The following is a 19103-nucleotide window of genomic DNA, read 5'->3' on the forward strand; positions in this document are numbered from 1 at the left end:
GTTTTACAGTGAAAACTGCAGGAACTTGAAACCGGCACTAGGAAACAGACTGAGAAAGCAGAGAAAAAGTGTCTCCTGCAACCCATTCCCTTGGTGTTAGATGAACGAACGTCTCTCCACTTGCTCAGTTCTGAGAGATAAGTGTGTGTGAAAGCCGTCCTTCACCTAGCTTGTTGGGAACACAAAGTTTCTTTTCAGTTGCAAACTCCATTCCATACATATATATGGGGAGGTACTAGCTCCAACTCTGTTTTACAGTGAAAACTGCAGGAACTTCAAACCGGCACTAGGAAACGGCCTGAGAAAGCAGAGAAAAGTGTCCCCTGCAACCCGTTCTCTGGGTGCTAGATGAACGAACGTCTCTCCACTTGCTCAGTTCTGAGAGATAAGTGTGTGTGAAAGCCGTCCTTCACCTAGCTTGTTGGGAACACAAAGTTTCTTTTCAGTTGCAAACTCCATTCCATACATATATATGGGGAGGTACTAGCTCCAACTCGGTTTTACAGTGAAAACTGCAGGAAATTCAAACCGGCACTAGGTAACAGACTGAGAAAGCAGAGAAAAAGTGTCTCCTGCAACCCCTTCCCTTGGTGCTAGATGAACGAACGTCTCTCCACTTGCTCAGTTCTGAGAGATAAGTGTGTGTGAAAGCCGTCCTTCACCTAGCTTGTTGGGAACACAAAGTTTCTTTTCAGTTGCAAACTCCATTCCATTCATATATATGGGGAGGTACTAGCTCCAACTCGGTTTTACAGTGAAAACTGCAGGAACTTCAAACCGGCACTAGGAAACAGACTGAGAAAGCAGAGAAAAAGTGTCTCCTGCAACCCGTTCCCTTGGTGCTAGATGAACGAACGTCTCTAAACTTGCTCACTTCTGAGAGATAAGTGTGTGTGAAAGCCGTCCTTCACCTAGCTTTTTGGGAACACAAAGTTTCTTTTCAGTTGCAAACCCCATTCCATACATATATATGGGGAGGTACTAGCTCCAACTCGGTTTTACAGTGAAAACTGCAGGAACTTCAAAACGGCACTAGGAAACAGACTGAGAAAGCAGAGAAAAAGTGTCTCTTGCAACCCGTTCCCTTGGTGCTAGATGAATGAACGTCTCTCCACTTGCTCAGTTCTGAGGGATAAGTGTGTGTGAAAGCCGTCCTTCACCTAGCTTGTTGGGAACACAAAGTTTCTTTTCAGTTGCAAACTCCATTCCATACATATATATGGGGAGGTACTAGCTCCAACTCGGTTTTACAGTGAAAACTGCAGGAACTTCAAACCGGCACTAGGAAACAGACTGAGAAAGCAGAGAAAAAGTGTCTCCTGCAACCCGTTCCCTGGGTGCTAGATGAACGAACGTCTCTCCACTTGCTCAGTTCTGAGAGATAAGTGTGTGTGAAAGCCGTCCTTCACCTAGCTTGTTGGGAACACAAAGTTTCTTTTCAGTTGCAAACTCCATTCCATACATATATATGGGGAGGTACTAGCTCCAACTCGGTTTTACAGTGAAAACTGCAGGAACTTCAAACCGGCACTAGGAAACAGACTGAGAAAACAGAGAAAAAGTGTCTCCTGCAACCCGTTCCCTTGGTGCTAGATGAACGAACGTCTCTCCACTTGCTCAGTTCTGAGAGATAAGTGTGTGTGAAAGCCGTCCTTCACCTAGCTTGTTGGGAACACAAAGTTTCTTTTCAGTTGCAAACTCCATTCCATTCATATATATGGGGAGGTACTAGCTCCAACTCGGTTTTACAGTGAAAACTGCAGGAACTTCAAACCGGCACTAGGAAACAGACTGAGAAAGCAGAGAAAAAGTGTCTCCTGCAACCCGTTCCCTTGGTGCTAGATGAACGAACGTCTCTAAACTTGCTCACTTCTGAGAGATAAGTGTGTGTGAAAGCCGTCCTTCACCTAGCTTTTTGGGAACACAAAGTTTCTTTTCAGTTGCAAACCCCATTCCATACATATATATGGGGAGGTACTAGCTCCAACTCGGTTTTACAGTGAAAACTGCAGGAACTTCAAAACGGCACTAGGAAACAGACTGAGAAAGCAGAGAAAATGTGTCTCTTGCAACCCGTTCCCTTGGTGCTAGATGAATGAACGTCTCTCCACTTGCTCAGTTCTGAGGGATAAGTGTGTGTGAAAGCCGTCCTTCACCTATCTTGTTGGGAACACAAAGTTTCTTTTCAGTTGCAAACTCCATTCCATACATATATATGGGGAGGTACTAGCTCCAACTCGGTTTTACAGTGAAAACTGCAGGAACTTCAAACCGGCACTAGGAAACAGACTGAGAAAGCAGAGAAAAAGTGTCTCCTGCAACCCGTTCCCTGGGTGCTAGATGAACGAACGTCTCTCCACTTGCTCAGTTCTGAGAGATAAGTGTGTGTGAAAGCCGTCCTTCACCTAGCTTATTGGGAACACAAAGTTTCTTTTCAGTTGCAAACTCCATTCCATACATATATATGGGGAGGTACTAGCTCCAACTCGGTTTTACAGTGAAAACTGCAGGAACTTCAAACCGGCACTAGGAAACAGACTGAGAAAGCAGAGAAAAAGTGTCTCCTGCAACCCGTTCCCTGGGTGCTAGATGAACGAACGTCTCTCCACTTGCTCAGTTCTGAGAGATAAGTGTGTGTGAAAGCCGTCCTTCACCTAGCTTATTGGGAACACAAAGTTTCTTTTCAGTTGCAAACTCCATTCCATACATATATATGGGGAGGTACAAGCTCCAACTCCTTTTGACAGTGAAAACTGCAGGAACTTGAAACCGGCACTAGAAAACAGACTGAGAAAGCAGAGAAAAAGTGTCTCCTGCAACCCGTTCCCTTGGTGCTAGATGAACGAACGTCTCTCCACTTGCTCAGTTCTGAGAGATAAGTGTGTGTGAAAGCCGTCCTTCACCTAGCTTGTTGGGAACACAAAGTTTCTTTTCAGTTGCAAACTCCATTCCATACATATATATGGGGAGGTACTAGCTCCAACTCGTTTTGACAGTGAAAACTGCTGGAACTTCAAACCGGCACTAGGAAACAGCCTGAGAAAGCAGAGAAAAAGTGTCTCCTGCAACCCGTTCTCTGGGTGCTAGATGAACGAACGTCTCTCCACTTGCTCAGTTCTGAGAGATAAGTGTGTGTGAAAGCCGTCCTTCACCTAGCTTGTTGGGAACACAAAGTTTCTTTTCAGTTGCAAACTCCATTCCATACATATATATGGGGAGGTAATAGCTCAAACTCGGTTTTACAGTGAAAACTGCAGGAACTTGAAACCGGCACTAGGAAACAGACTGAGAAAGCAGAGAAAAAGTGTCTCCTGCAACCCATTCCCTTGGTGTTAGATGAACGAACGTCTCTCCACTTGCTCAGTTCTGAGAGATAAGTGTGTGTGAAAGCCGTCCTTCACCTAGCTTGTTGGGAACACAAAGTTTCTTTTCAGTTGCAAACTCCATTCCATACATATATATGGGGAGGTACTAGCTCCAACTCTGTTTTACAGTGAAAACTGCAGGAACTTCAAACCGGCACTAGGAAACGGCCTGAGAAAGCAGAGAAAAGTGTCCCCTGCAACCCGTTCTCTGGGTGCTAGATGAACGAACGTCTCTCCACTTGCTCAGTTCTGAGAGATAAGTGTGTGTGAAAGCCGTCCTTCACCTAGCTTGTTGGGAACACAAAGTTTCTTTTCAGTTGCAAACTCCATTCCATACATATATATGGGGAGGTACTAGCTCCAACTCGGTTTTACAGTGAAAACTGCAGGAAATTCAAACAGGCACTAGGTAACAGACTGAGAAAGCAGAGAAAAAGTGTCTCCTGCAACCCCTTCCCTTGGTGCTAGATGAACGAACGTCTCTCCACTTGCTCAGTTCTGAGAGATAAGTGTGTGTGAAAGCCGTCCTTCACCTAGCTTGTTGGGAACACAAAGTTTCTTTTCAGTTGCAAACTCCATTCCATACATATATATGGGGAGGTACTAGCTCCAACTCGGTTTTACAGTGAAAACTGCAGGAACTTCAAACCGGCACTAGGAAACAGACTGAGAAAGCAGAGAAAAAGTGTCTCCTGCAACCCGTTCCCTTGGTGCTAGATGAACGAACGTCTCTCCACTTGCTCAGTTCTGAGAGATAAGTGTGTGTGAAAGCCGTCCTTCACCTAGCTTGTTGGGAACACAAAGTTTCTTTTCAGTTGCAAACTCCATTCCATACATATATATGGGGAGGTACTAGCTCCAACTCGGTTTTACAGTGAAAACTGCAGGAACTTCAAACCGGCACTAGGAAACAGACTGAGAAAACAGAGAAAAAGTGTCTCCTGCAACCCGTTCCCTTGGTGCTAGATGAACGAACGTCTCTCCACTTGCTCAATTCTGAGAGATAAGTGTGTGTGAAAGCCGTCCTTCACCTAGCTTGTTGGGAACACAAAGTTTCTTTTCAGTTGCAAACTCCATTCCATACATATATATGGGGAGGTACTAGCTCCAACTCGGTTTTACAGTGAAAACTGCAGGAACTTCAAACCGGCACTAGGAAACAGACTGAGAAACAGAGAAAAAGTGTCTCCTGCAACCCGTTCCCTTGGTGCTAGATGAACGAACGTCTCTAAACTTGCTCACTTCTGAGAGATAAGTGTGTGTGAAAGCCGTCCTTCACCTAGCTTTTTGGGAACACAAAGTTTCTTTTCAGTTGCAAACCCCATTCCATACATATATATGGGGAGGTACTAGCTCCAACTCGGTTTTACAGTGAAAACTGCAGGAACTTCAAAACGGCACTAGGAAACAGACTGAGAAAGCAGAGAAAAAGTGTCTCTTGCAACCCGTTCCCTTGGTGCTAGATGAATGAACGTCTCTCCACTTGCTCAGTTCTGAGGGATAAGTGTGTGTGAAAGCCGTCCTTCACCTAGCTTGTTGGGAACACAAAGTTTCTTTTCAGTTGCAAACTCCATTCCATACATATATATGGGGAGGTACCAGCTCCAACTCGGTTTTACAGTGAAAACTGCAGGAACTTCAAACCGGCACTAGGAAACAGACTGAGAAAGCAGAGAAAAAGTGTCTCCTGCAACCCGTTCCCTGGGTGCTAGATGAACGAACGTCTCTCCACTTGCTCAGTTCTGAGAGATAAGTGTGTGTGAAAGCCGTCCTTCACCTAGCTTGTTGGGAACACAAAGTTTCTTTTCAGTTGCAAACTCCATTCCATACATATATATGGGGAGGTACTAGCTCCAACTCGGTTTTACAGTGAAAACTGCAGGAACTTCAAACCGGCACTAGGAAACAGACTGAGAAAACAGAGAAAAAGTGTCTCCTGCAACCCGTTCCCTTGGTGCTAGATGAACGAACGTCTCTCCAATTGCTCAGTTCTGAGAGATAAGTGTGTGTGAAAGCCGTCCTTCACCTAGCTTGTTGGGAACACAAAGTTTCTTTTCAGTTGCAAACTCCATTCCATTCATATATATGGGGAGGTACTAGCTCCAACTCGGTTTTACAGTGAAAACTGCAGGAACTTCAAACCGGCACTAGGAAACAGACTGAGAAACAGAGAAAAAGTGTCTCCTGCAACCCGTTCCCTTGGTGCTAGATGAACGAACGTCTCTCCACTTGCTCAGTTCTGAGAGATAAGTGTGTGTGAAAGCCGTCCTTCACCTAGCTTGTTGGGAACACAAAGTTTCTTTTCAGTTGCAAACTCCATTCCATACATATATATGGGGAGGTACTAGCTCCAACTCGTTTTGACAGTGAAAACTGCTGGAACTTCAAACCGGCACTAGGAAACAGCCTGAGAAAGCAGAGAAAAAGTGTCTCCTGCAACCCGTTCTCTGGGTGCTAGATGAACGAACGTCTCTCCACTTGCTCAGTTCTGAGAGATAAGTGTGTGTGAAAGCCGTCCTTCACCTAGCTTGTTGGGAACACAAAGTTTCTTTTCAGTTGCAAACTCCATTCCATACATATATATGGGGAGGTAATAGCTCAAACTCGGTTTTACAGTGAAAACTGCAGGAACTTGAAACCGGCACTAGGAAACAGACTGAGAAAGCAGAGAAAAAGTGTCTCCTGCAACCCATTCCCTTGGTGTTAGATGAACGAACGTCTCTCCACTTGCTCAGTTCTGAGAGATAAGTGTGTGTGAAAGCCGTCCTTCACCTAGCTTGTTGGGAACACAAAGTTTCTTTTCAGTTGCAAACTCCATTCCATACATATATATGGGGAGGTACTAGCTCCAACTCTGTTTTACAGTGAAAACTGCAGGAACTTCAAACCGGCACTAGGAAACGGCCTGAGAAAGCAGAGAAAAGTGTCCCCTGCAACCCGTTCTCTGGGTGCTAGATGAACGAACGTCTCTCCACTTGCTCAGTTCTGAGAGATAAGTGTGTGTGAAAGCCGTCCTTCACCTAGCTTGTTGGGAACACAAAGTTTCTTTTCAGTTGCAAACTCCATTCCATACATATATATGGGGAGGTACTAGCTCCAACTCGGTTTTACAGTGAAAACTGCAGGAAATTCAAACCGGCACTAGGTAACAGACTGAGAAAGCAGAGAAAAAGTGTCTCCTGCAACCCCTTCCCTTGGTGCTAGATGAACGAACGTCTCTCCACTTGCTCAGTTCTGAAAGATAAGTGTGTGTGAAAGCCGTCCTTCACCTAGCTTGTTGGGAACACAAAGTTTCTTTTCAGTTGCAAACTCCATTCCATACATATATATGGGGAGGTACTAGCTCCAACTCGATTTTACAGTGAAAACTGCAGGAACTTCAAACCGGCACTAGGAAACAGACTGAGAAAGCAGAGAAAAAGTGTCTCCTGCAACCCGTTCCCTTGGTGCTAGATGAACGAACGTCTCTCCACTTGCTCAGTTCTGAGAGATAAGTGTGTGTGAAAGCCGTCCTTCACCTAGCTTGTTGGGAACACAAAGTTTCTTTTCAGTTGCAAACTCCATTCCATACATATATATGGGGAGGTACTAGCTCCAACTCGGTTTTACAGTGAAAACTGCAGGAACTTCAAACCGGCACTAGGAAACAGACTGAGAAAACAGAGAAAAAGTGTCTCCTGCAACCCGTTCCCTTGGTGCTAGATGAACGAACGTCTCTCCACTTGCTCAATTCTGAGAGATAAGTGTGTGTGAAAGCCGTCCTTCACCTAGCTTGTTGGGAACACAAAGTTTCTTTTCAGTTGCAAACTCCATTCCATACATATATATGGGGAGGTACTAGCTCCAACTCGGTTTTACAGTGAAAACTGCAGGAACTTCAAACCGGCACTAGGAAACAGACTGAGAAACAGAGAAAAAGTGTCTCCTGCAACCCGTTCCCTTGGTGCTAGATGAACGAACGTCTCTAAACTTGCTCACTTCTGAGAGATAAGTGTGTGTGAAAGCCGTCCTTCACCTAGCTTTTTGGGAACACAAAGTTTCTTTTCAGTTGCAAACCCCATTCCATACATATATATGGGGAGGTACTAGCTCCAACTCGGTTTTACAGTGAAAACTGCAGGAACTTCAAAACGGCACTAGGAAACAGACTGAGAAAGCAGAGAAAAAGTGTCTCTTGCAACCCGTTCCCTTGGTGCTAGATGAATGAATGTCTCTCCACTTGCTCAGTTCTGAGGGATAAGTGTGTGTGAAAGCCGTCCTTCACCTAGCTTGTTGGGAACACAAAGTTTCTTTTCAGTTGCAAACTCCATTCCATACATATATATGGGGAGGTACTAGCTCCAACTCGGTTTTACAGTGAAAACTGCAGGAACTTCAAACCGGCACTAGGAAACAGACTGAGAAAGCAGAGAAAAAGTGTCTCCTGCAACCCGTTCCCTTGGTGCTAGATGAACGAACGTCTCTCCACTTGCTCAGTTCTGAGAGATAAGTGTGTGTGAAAGCCGTCCTTCACCTAGCTTGTTGGGAACACAAAGTTTCTTTTCAGTTGCAAACTCCATTCCATACATATATATGGGGAGGTACTAGCTCCAACTCGGTTTTACAGTGAAAACTGCAGGAACTTCAAACCGGCACTAGGAAACAGACTGAGAAAGCAGAGAAAAAGTGTCTCCTGCAACCCGTTCCCTTGGTGCTAGATGAACGAACGTCTCTCCACTTGCTCAGTTCTGAGAGAGAAGTGTGTGTGAAAGCCGTCCTTCACCTAGCTTGATGGGAACACAAAGTTTCTTTTCAGTTGCAAACTCCATTCCATTCATATATATGGGGAGGTACTAGCTCCAACTCTGTTTTACAGTGAAAACTGCAGGAACTTCAAACCGGCACTAGGAAACAGACTGAGAAACAGAGAAAAAGTGTCTCCTGCAACCCGTTCCCTTGGTGCTAGATGAACGAACGTCTCTAAACTTGCTCACTTCTGAGAGATAAGTGTGTGTGAAAGCCGTCCTTCACCTAGCTTTTTGGGAACAAAAAGTTTCTTTTCAGTTGCAAACCCCATTCCATACATATATATGGGGAGGTACTAGCTCCAACTCGGTTTTACAGTGAAAACTGCAGGAACTTCAAAACGGCACTAGGAAACAGACTGAGAAAGCAGAGAAAAAGTGTCTCTTGCAACCCGTTCCCTTGGTGCTAGATGAATGAACGTCTCTCCACTTGCTCAGTTCTGAGGGATAAGTGTGTGTGAAAGCCGTCCTTCACCTAGCTTGTTGGGAACACAAAGTTTCTTTTCAGTTGCAAACTCCATTCCATACATATATATGGGGAGGTACTAGCTCCAACTCGGTTTTACAGTGAAAACTGCAGGAACTTCAAACCGGCACTAGGAAACAGACTGAGAAAGCAGAGAAAAAGTGTCTCCTGCAACCCGTTCCCTGGGTGCTAGATGAACGAACGTCTCTCCACTTGCTCAGTTCTGAGAGATAAGTGTGTGTGAAAGCCGTCCTTCACCTAGCTTATTGGGAACACAAAGTTTCTTTTCAGTTGCAAACTCCATTCCATACATATATATGGGGAGGTACAAGCTCCAACTCCTTTTGACAGTGAAAACTGCAGGAACTTGAAACCGGCACTAGAAAACAGACTGAGAAAGCAGAGAAAAAGTGTCTCCTGCAACCCGTTCCCTTGGTGCTAGATGAACGAACGTCTCTCCACTTGCTCAGTTCTGAGAGATAAGTGTGTGTGAAAGCCGTCCTTCACCTAGCTTGTTGGGAACACAAAGTTTCTTTTCAGTTGCAAACTCCATTCCATACATATATATGGGGAGGTACTAGCTCCAACTCGTTTTGACAGTGTAAACTGCTGGAACTTCAAACCGGCACTAGGAAACAGCCTGAGAAAGCAGAGAAAAAGTGTCTCCTGCAACCCGTTCTCTGGGTGCTAGATGAACGAACGTCTCTCCACTTGCTCAGTTCTGAGAGATAAGTGTGTGTGAAAGCCGTCCTTCACCTAGCTTGTTGGGAACACAAAGTTTCTTTTCAGTTGCAAACTCCATTCCATACATATATATGGGGAGGTAATAGCTCAAAATCGGTTTTACAGTGAAAACTGCAGGAACTTGAAACCGGCACTAGGAAACAGACTGAGAAAGCAGAGAAAAAGTGTCTCCTGCAACCCATTCCCTTGGTGTTAGATGAACGAACGTCTCTCCACTTGCTCAGTTCTGAGAGATAAGTGTGTGTGAAAGCCGTCCTTCACCTAGCTTGTTGGGAACACAAAGTTTCTTTTCAGTTGCAAACTCCATTCCATACATATATATGGGGAGGTACTAGCTCCAACTCTGTTTTACAGTGAAAACTGCAGGAACTTCAAACCGGCACTAGGAAACGGCCTGAGAAAGCAGAGAAAAGTGTCCCCTGCAACCCGTTCTCTGGGTGCTAGATGAACGAACGTCTCTCCACTTGCTCAGTTCTGAGAGATAAGTGTGTGTGAAAGCCGTCCTTCACCTAGCTTGTTGGGAACACAAAGTTTCTTTTCAGTTGCAAACTCCATTCCATACATATATATGGGGAGGTACTAGCTCCGACTCCGTTTGCAGTGTAAACTGCAGGAACTTCAAACCGGCACTAGGAAACAGACTGAGAAAGCAGAGAAAAAGTGTCTCCTGCAACCCGTTCCCTTGGTGCTAGATGAACGAACGTCTCTCCACTTGCTCAGTTCTGAGAGATAAGTGTGTGTGAAAGCCGTCCTTCACCTAGCTTGTTGGGAACACAAAGTTTCTTTTCAGTTGCAAACTGCATTCCATACATATATATGGGGAGGTACTAGCTCCAACTCTGTTTGACAGTGAAAACTGCAGGAACTTCAAACCGGCACTAGGAAACAGACTGAGAAAGCAGAGAAAAAGTGTCTCCTGCAACCCGTTCCCTGGGTGCTAGATGAACGAACGTCTCTCCACTTGCTCAGTTCTGAGAGATAAGTGTGTGTGAAAGCCGTCCTTCACCTAGCTTGTTGGGAACACAAAGTTTCTTTTCAGTTGCAAACTCCATTCCATACATATATATGGGGAGGTACTAGCTCCAACTCGATTTTACAGTGAAAACTGCAGGAACTTCAAACCGGCACTAGGAACAGACTGAGAAAGCAGAGAAAAAGTGTCTCCTGCAACCCGTTCCCTGGGTGCTAGATGAACGAACGTCTCTCCACTTGCTCAGTTCTGAAAGATAAGTGTGTGTGAAAGCCGTCCTTCACCTAGCTTGTTGGGAACACAAAGTTTCTTTTCAGTTGCAAACTCCATTCCATACATATATATGGGGAGGTACTAGCTCCAACTCGGTTTTACAGTGAAAACTGCAGGAACTTCAAGCCGGCACTAGGAAACAGACTGAGAAAGCAGAGAAATAGTGTCTCCTGCAACCCGTTCCCTTGGTGCTAGATGAACGAACGTCTCTCCACTTGCTCAGTTCTGAGAGATAAGTGTGTGTGAAAGCCGTCCTTCACCTAGCTTGTTGGGAACACAAAGTTTCTTTTCAGTTGCAAACTCCATTCCATACATATATATGGGGAGGTACTAGCTCCAACTCGGTTTTACAGTGTAAACTGCAGGAACTTCAAACCGGCACTAGGAAACAGACTGAGAAAGCAGAGAAAAAGTGTCTCCTGCAACCCGTTCCCTTGGTGCTAGATGAACGAACGTCTCTCCACTTGCTCAGTTCTGAGAGATAAGTGTGTGTGAAAGCCGTCCTTCACCTAGCTTGTTGGGAACACAAAGTTTCTTTTCAGTTGCAAACTCCATTCCATACATATATATGGGGAGGTACTAGCTCCAACTCTGTTTGACAGTGAAAACTGCAGGAACTTCAAACCGGCACTAGGAAACAGACTGAGAAAGCAGAGAAAAAGTGTCTCCTGCAACCCGTTCCCTTGGTGCTAGATGAACGAACGTCTCTCCACTTGCTCAGTTCTGAGAGATAAGTGTGTGTGAAAGCCGTCCTTCACCTAGCTTGTTGGGAACACAAAGTTTCTTTTCAGTTGCAAACTCCATTCCATACATATATATGGGGAGGTACTAGCTCCAACTCGGTTTTACAGTGAAAACTGCAGGAACTTGAAACCGGCACTAGGAAACAGACTGAGAAAGCAGAGAAAATGTGTCTCCTGCAACCCGTTCCCTTGGTGCTAGATGAACGAACGTCTCTCCACTTGCTCAGTTCTGAGAGAAAAGTGTGTGTGAAAGCCGTACTTCACCTTGCTTGTTGGGAACACAAAGTTTCTTTTCAGTTGCAAACTCCATTCCATACATATATATGGGGAGATACTAGCTCCAACTCGGTTTTACAGTGAAAACTGCAGGAACTTCAAATCGGCACTAGGAAACAGCCTGAGAAAGCAGAGAAAAAGTGTCTCCTGCAACCCGTTCCCTTGGTGCTAGATGAACGAACGTCTCTCCACTTGCTCAGTTCTGAGAGATAAGTGTGTGTGAAAGCCGTCCTTCACCTAGCTTGTTGGGAACACAAAGTTTCTTTTCAGTTGCAAACTCCATTCCATACATATATATGGGGAGGTACTAGCTCCAACTCGGTTTTACAGTGTAAACTGCAGGAACTTCAAACCGGCACTAGGAAACAGACTGAGAAAGCAGAGAAAAAGTGTCTCCTGCAACCCGTTCCCTTGGTGCTAGATGAACGAACGTCTCTCCACTTGCTCAGTTCTGATAGATAAGTGTGTGTGAAAGCCGTCCTTCACCTAGCTTGTTGGGAACACAAAGTTTCTTTTCAGTTGCAAACTCCATTCCATACATATATATGGGGAGGTACTAGCTCCAACTCTGTTTGACAGTGAAAACTGCAGGAACTTCAAACCGGCACTAGGAAACAGACTGAGAAAGCAGAGAAAAAGTGTCTCTTGCAACCCGTTCCCTTGGTGCTAGATGAACGAACGTCTCTCCACTTGCTCAGTTCTGAGAGATAAGTGTGTGTGAAAGCCGTCCTTCACCTAGCTTGTTGGGAACACAAAGTTTCTTTTCAGTTGCAAACTCCATTCCATACATATATATGGGGAGGTACTAGCTCCAACTCGGTTTTACAGTGAAAACTGCAGGAACTTCAAACCGGCACTAGGAAAAAGACTGAGAAAGCAGAGAAAAAGTGTCTCCTGCAACCCGTTCCCTTGGTGCTAGATGAACGAACGTCTCTCCACTTGCTCAGTTCTGAGAGAAAACTGTGTGTGAAAGCCGTCCTTCACCTAGCTTGTTGGGAACACAAAGTTTCTTTTCAGTTGCAAACTCCATTCCATACATATATATGGGGAGATACTAGCCCCAACTCGGTTTTACAGTGAAAACTGCAGGAACTTCAAACCGGCACTAGGAAACAGCCTGAGAAAGCAGAGAAAAAGTGTCTCCTGCAACCCGTTCCCTTGGTGCTAGATGAACGAACGTCTCTCCACTTGCTCAGTTCTGAGAGATAAGTGTGTGTGAAAGCCGTCCTTCACCTAGCTTGTTGGGAACACAAAGTTTCTTTTCAGTTGCAAACTCCATTCCATACATATATATGGGGAGCTACTAGCTCCAACTCGGTTTTACAGTGTAAACTGCAGGAAATTCAAACCGGCACTAGGAAACAGCCTGAGAAAGCAGAGAAAAAGTGTCTCCTGCAACCCGTTCCCTTGGTGCTAGATGAACGAACGTCTCTCCACTTGCTCAGTTCTGAGTGATAAGTGTGTGTGAAAGCCGTCCTTCACCTAGCTTGTTGGGAACACAAAGTTTCTTTTCAGTTGCAAACTCCATTCCATACATATATATGGGGAGGTACTAGCTCCAACTCTGTTTGACAGTGAAAACTGCAGGAACTTCAAACCGGCACTAGGAAACAGACTGAGAAAGCAGAGAAAAAGTGTCTCCTGCAAACCGTTCCCTTGGTGCTAGATGAACGAACGTCTCTCCACTTGCTCAGTTCTGAGAGATAAGTATGTGTGAAAGCCGTCCTTCACCTAGCTTGTTGGGAACACAAAGTTTCTTTTCAGTTGCAAACTCCATTCCATACATATACATGGGGAGGTACAAGCTCCAACTCGGTTTTACAGTGTAAACTGCAGGAACTTCAAACCGGCACTAGGAAACAGACTGAGAAAGCAGAGAAAAAGTGTCTCCTGCAACCCGTTCCCTTGGTGCTAGATGAACGAACGTCTCTCCACTTGCTCAGTTCTGAGAGATAAGTGTGTGTGAAAGCCGTCATTCACCTAGCTTGTTGGGAACACAAAGTTTCTTTTCAGTTGCAAACTCCATTCCATACATATATATGGGGAGGTACTAGCTCCAACTCTGTTTGACAGTGAAAACTGCAGGAACTTCAAACCGGCACTAGGAAACAGACTGAGAAAGCAGAGAAAAAGTGTCTCCTGCAACCCGTTCCCTTGGTGCTAGATGAACGAACGTCTCTCCACTTGCTCAGTTCTGAGAGAAAAGTGTGTGTGAAAGCCGTCCTTCACCTAGCTTGTTGGGAACACAAAGTTTCTTTTCAGTTGCAAACCCCATTCCATACATATATATGGGGAGGTACTAGCTCCAACTCGGTTTTACAGTGAAAACTGCAGGAACTTCAAACCGGCACTAGGAAACAGACTGAGAAAGCAGAGAAAAAGTGTCTCCTGCAACCCGTGCCCTGGGTGCTAGATGAACGAACGTCTCTCCACTTGCTCAGTTCTGAGAGATAAGTGTGTGTGAAAGCCGTCCTTCACCTAGCTTGTTGGGAACACAAAGTTTCTTTTCAGTTGCAAACTCCATTCCATACATATATATGGGGAGGTACTAGCTCCAACACTGTTTTACAGTGTAAACTGCAGGAACTTCAAACCGGCACTAGGAAACAGACTGAGAAAGCAGAGAAAAAGTGTCTCCTGCAACCCGTTCCCTTGGTGCTAGATGAACGAACTTCTCTCCACTTGCTCAGTTCTGAGAGATAAGTGTGTGTGAAAGCCGTCCTTCACCTAGCTTGTTGGGAACACAAAGTTTCTTTTCAGTTGCAAACTCCATTCCATATATATATATGGGGAGGTACTAGCTCCAACTCTGTTTGACAGTGAAAACTGCAGGAACTTCAAACCGGCACTAGGAAACAGACTGAGAAAGCAGAGAAAAAGTGTCTCCTGCAACCCGTTCCCTTGGTGCTACATGAACGAACGTCTCTCCACTTGCTCAGTTCTGAGAGATAAGTGTGTGTGAAAGCCGTCCTTCACCTAGCTTGTTGGGAACACAAAGTTTCTTTTCAGTTGCAAACTCCATTCCATACATATATATAGGGAGGTACTAGCTCCAACTCGGTTTTACAGTGAAAACTGCAGGAACTTCAAACCGGCACTAGGAAACAGACTGAGAAAGCAGAGAAAAAGTGTCTCCTGCAACCCGTTCCCTGGGTGCTAGATGAACGAACGTCTCTCCACTTGCTCAATTCTGAGAGATAAATGTGTGTGAAAGCCGTCCTTCACCTAGCTTGTTGGGAACACAAAGTTACTTTTCAGTTGCAAACTCCATTCCATACATATATATGGGGAGGTACTAGCTCCAACTCTGTTTGACAGTGAAAACTGCAGGAACTTCAAACCGGCACTAGGAAACAGACTGAGAAAGCAGAGAAAAAGTGTCTCTTGCAACCCGTTCCCTTGGTGCTAGATGAACGAACGTCTCTCCACTTGCTCAGTTCTGAGAGATAAGTGTGTGTGAAAGCCGTCCTTCACCTAGCTTGTTGGGAACACAAAGTTTCTTTTCAGTTGCAAACTCCATTCCATACATATATATGGGGAGGTACTAGCTCCAACTCGGTTTTACAGTGAAAACTGCAGGAACTTGGAACCGGCACTAGGAAACAGACTGAGAAAGCAGAGAAAAAGTGTCTCCTGCAACCCGTTCCCTTGGTGCTAGATGAACGAACGTCTCTCCACTTGCTCAGTTCTGAGAGAAAAGTGTGTGTGAAAGCCGTCCTTCAACTTGCTTGTTGGGAACACAAAGTTTCTTTTCAGTTGCAAACTCCATTCCATACATATATATGGGGAGATACTAGCTCCAACTCGGTTTTACAGTGAAAACTGCAGGAACTTCAAACCGGCACTAGGAAACAGCCTGAGAAAGCAGAGAAAATGTGTCTCCTGCAACCCGTTCCCTTGGTGCTAGATGAACGAACGTCTCTCCACTTGCTCAGTTCTGAGAGGTAAGTGTGTGTGAAAGCCGTCCTTCACCTAGCTTGTTGGGAACACAAAGTTTCTTTTCAGTTGCAAACTCCATTCCATACATATTTATGGGGAGGTACTAGCTCCAACTCGGTTTTACAGTGTAAACTGCAGGAACTTCAAACCGGCACTAGGAAACAGACTGAGAAAGCAGAGAAAAAGTGTCTCCTGCAACCCGTTCCCTTGGTGCTAGATGAACGAACGTCTCTCCACTTGCTCAGTTCTGAGAGATAAGTGTGTGTGAAAGCCGTCATTCACCTAGCTTGTTGGGAACACAAAGTTTCTTTTCAGTTGCAAACTCCATTCCATACATATATATGGGGAGGTACTAGCTCCAACTCTGTTTGACAGTGAAAACTGCAGGAACTTCAAACCGGCACTAGGAAACAGACTGAGAAAGCAGAGAAAAAGTGTCTCCTGCAACCCGTTCCCTTGGTGCTAGATGAACGAACGTCTCTCCACTTGCTCAGTTCTGAGAGATAAGTGTGTGTGAAAGCCGTCCTTCACCTAGCTTGTTGGGAACACAAAGTTTCTTTTCAGTTGCAAACTCCATTCCATACATATATATAGGGAGGTACTAGCTCCAACTCGGTTTTACAGTGAAAACTGCAGGAACTTCAAACCGGCACTAGGAAACAGACTGAGAAAGCAGAGAAAAAGTGTCTCCTGCAACCCGTTCCCTGGGTGCTAGATGAACGAACGTCTCTCCACTTGCTCAGTTCTGAGAGATAAGTGTGTGTGAAAGCCGTCCTTCACCTAGCTTGTTGGGAACACAAAGTTTCTTTTCAGTTGCAAACTCCATTCCATACATATATATGGGGAGGTACTAGCTCCAACTCGGTTTTACAGTGTAAACTGCAGGAACTTCAAACCGGCACTAGGAAACAGACTGAGAAAGCAGAGAAAAAGTGTCTCCTGCAACCCGTTCCCTTGGTGCTAGATGAAAGAACGTCTCTCCACTTGCTCAGTTCTGAGAGATAAGTGTGTGTGAAAGCCGTCATTCACCTAGCTTGTTGGGAACACAAAGTTTCTTTTCAGTTGCAAACTCCATTCCATACATATATATGGGGAGGTACTAGCTCCAACTCTGTTTGACAGTGAAAACTGCAGGAACTTCAAACCGGCACTAGGAAACAGACTGAGAAAGCAGAGAAAAAGTGTCTCCTGCAACCCGTTCCCTTGGTGCTAGATGAACGAACGTCTCTCCACTTGCTCAGTTCTGAGAGATAAGTGTGTGTGAAAGCCGTCCTTCACCTAGCTTGTTGGGAACACAAAGTTTCTTTTCAGTTGCAAACTCCATTCCATACATATATATAGGGAGGTACTAGCTCCAACTCGGTTTTACAGTGAAAACTGCAGGAACTTCAAACCGGCACTAGGAAACAGACTGAGAAAGCAGAGAAAAAGTGTCTCCTGCAACCCGTTCCCTGGGTGCTAGATGAACGAACGTCTCTCCACTTGCTCAATTCTGAGAGATAAGTGTGTGTGAAAGCCGTCCTTCACCTAGCTTGTTGGGAACACAAAGTTTCTTTTCAGTTGCAAACTCCATTCCATACATATATATGGGGAGGTACTAGCTCCAACTCTGTTTGACAGTGAAAACTGCAGGAACTTCAAACCGGCACTAGGAAACAGACTGAGAAAGCAGAGATAAAGTGTCTCTTGCAACCCGTTCCCTTGGTGCTAGATGAACGAACGTCTCTCCACTTGCTCAGTTCTGAGCGATAAGTGTGTGTGAAAGCCGTCCTTCACCTAGCTTGTTGGGAACACAAAGTTTCTTTTCAGTTGCAAACTCCATTCCATACATATATATGGGGAGGTACTAGCTCCAACTCGGTTTTACAGTGAAAACTGCAGGAACTTGGAACCGGCACTAGGAAACAGACTGAGAAAGCAGAGAAAAAGTGTCTCCTGCAACCCGTTCCCTTGGTGCTAGATGAACGAACGTCTCTCCACTTGCTCAGTTCTGAAGAGAAAAGTGTGTGTGAAAGCCGTCCTTCACCTTGCTTGTTGGGAACACAAAGTTTCTTTTCAGTTGCAAACTCCATTCCATACATATACATGGGGAGGTACAAGCTCCAACTCGGTTTTACAGTGTAAACTGCAGGAACTTCAAACCGGCACTAGGAAACAGACTGAGAAAGAAGAGAAAAAGTGTCACCTGCAACCCGTTCCCTGGGTGCTACATGAACGAACGTCTCTCCACTTGCTCAGTTCTGAGAGATAAGTGTGTGTGAAAGCCGTCCTTCACCTAGCTTGTTGGGAACACAAAGTTACTTTTCAGTTGCAAACTCCATTCCATACGTATATATGGGGAGGTACTAGCTCCAACTCTTTTTGACAGTGAAAACTGCAGGAACTTCAAACCGGCACAAGGAAACAGACTGAGAAAGCAGAGAAAAAGTGTCTCCTGCAACCCGTTCCCTGGGTGCTAGATGAACGAACGTCTCTCCACTTGCTCAGTTCTGAGAGATAAGTGTGTGTGAAAGCCGTCCTTCACCTAGCTTGTTGGGAACACAAAGTTTCTTTTCAGTTGCAAACTCCATTCCATACATATATATGGGGAGGTACTAGCTCCAACACGGTTTTACAGTGAAAACTGCAGGAACTACAAACCGGCACTAGGAAACAGACTGAGAAAGCAGAGAAAAAGTGTCTCCTGCAACCCGTTCCCTGGGTGCTAGATGAACGAACGTCTCTCCACTTGCTCAGTTCTGAGAGATAAGTGTGTGTGAAAGCCGTCCTTCACCTAGCTTGTTGGGAACACAAAGTTTCTTTTCAGTTGCAAACTCCATTCCATACATATATATGGGGAGGTACTAGCTCCAACTCGGTTTTACAGTGAAAACTGCAGGAACTTCAAGCCGGCACTAGGAAACAGACTGAGAAAGCAGAGAAATAGTGTCTCCTGCAACCCGTTCCCTTGGTGCTAGATGAACGAACGTCTCTCCACTTGCTCAGTTCTGAGAGATAAGTGTGTGTGAAAGCCGTCCTTCAACTAGCTTGTTGGGAACACAAAGTTTCTTTTCAGTTGCAAACTCAATTCCATACATATATATGGGGAGGTACTAGCTCCAACACGGTTTTACAGTGTAAACTGCAGGAACTTCAAACCGGCACTAGGAAACAGACTGAGAAAGCAGAGAAAAAATGTCTCCTGCAACCCGTTCCCTTGGTGCTAGATGAACGAACGTCTCTCCACTTGCTCAGTTCTGAGAGATAAGTGTGTGTGAAAGCCGTCCTTCACCTAGCTTGTTGGGAACACAAAGTTTCTTTTCAGTTGCAAACTCCATTCCATACATATATATGGGGAGGTACTAGCTCCAACTCTGTTTGACAGTGAAAACTGCAGGAACTTCAAACCGGCACTAGGAAACAGACTGAGAAAGCAGAGAAAAAGTGTCTCCTGCAACCCGTTCCCTTGGTGCTAGATGAACGAACGTCTCTCCACTTGCTCAGTTCTGAGAGAAAAGTGTGTGTGAAAGCCGTCCTTCACCTAGCTTGTTGGGAACACAAAGT

Source organism: Camelus bactrianus, chromosome 1 (genome assembly GCF_048773025.1).
Source record: "Camelus bactrianus isolate YW-2024 breed Bactrian camel chromosome 1, ASM4877302v1, whole genome shotgun sequence".
Classification (NCBI taxonomy): Eukaryota; Metazoa; Chordata; class Mammalia; order Artiodactyla; family Camelidae; genus Camelus; species Camelus bactrianus.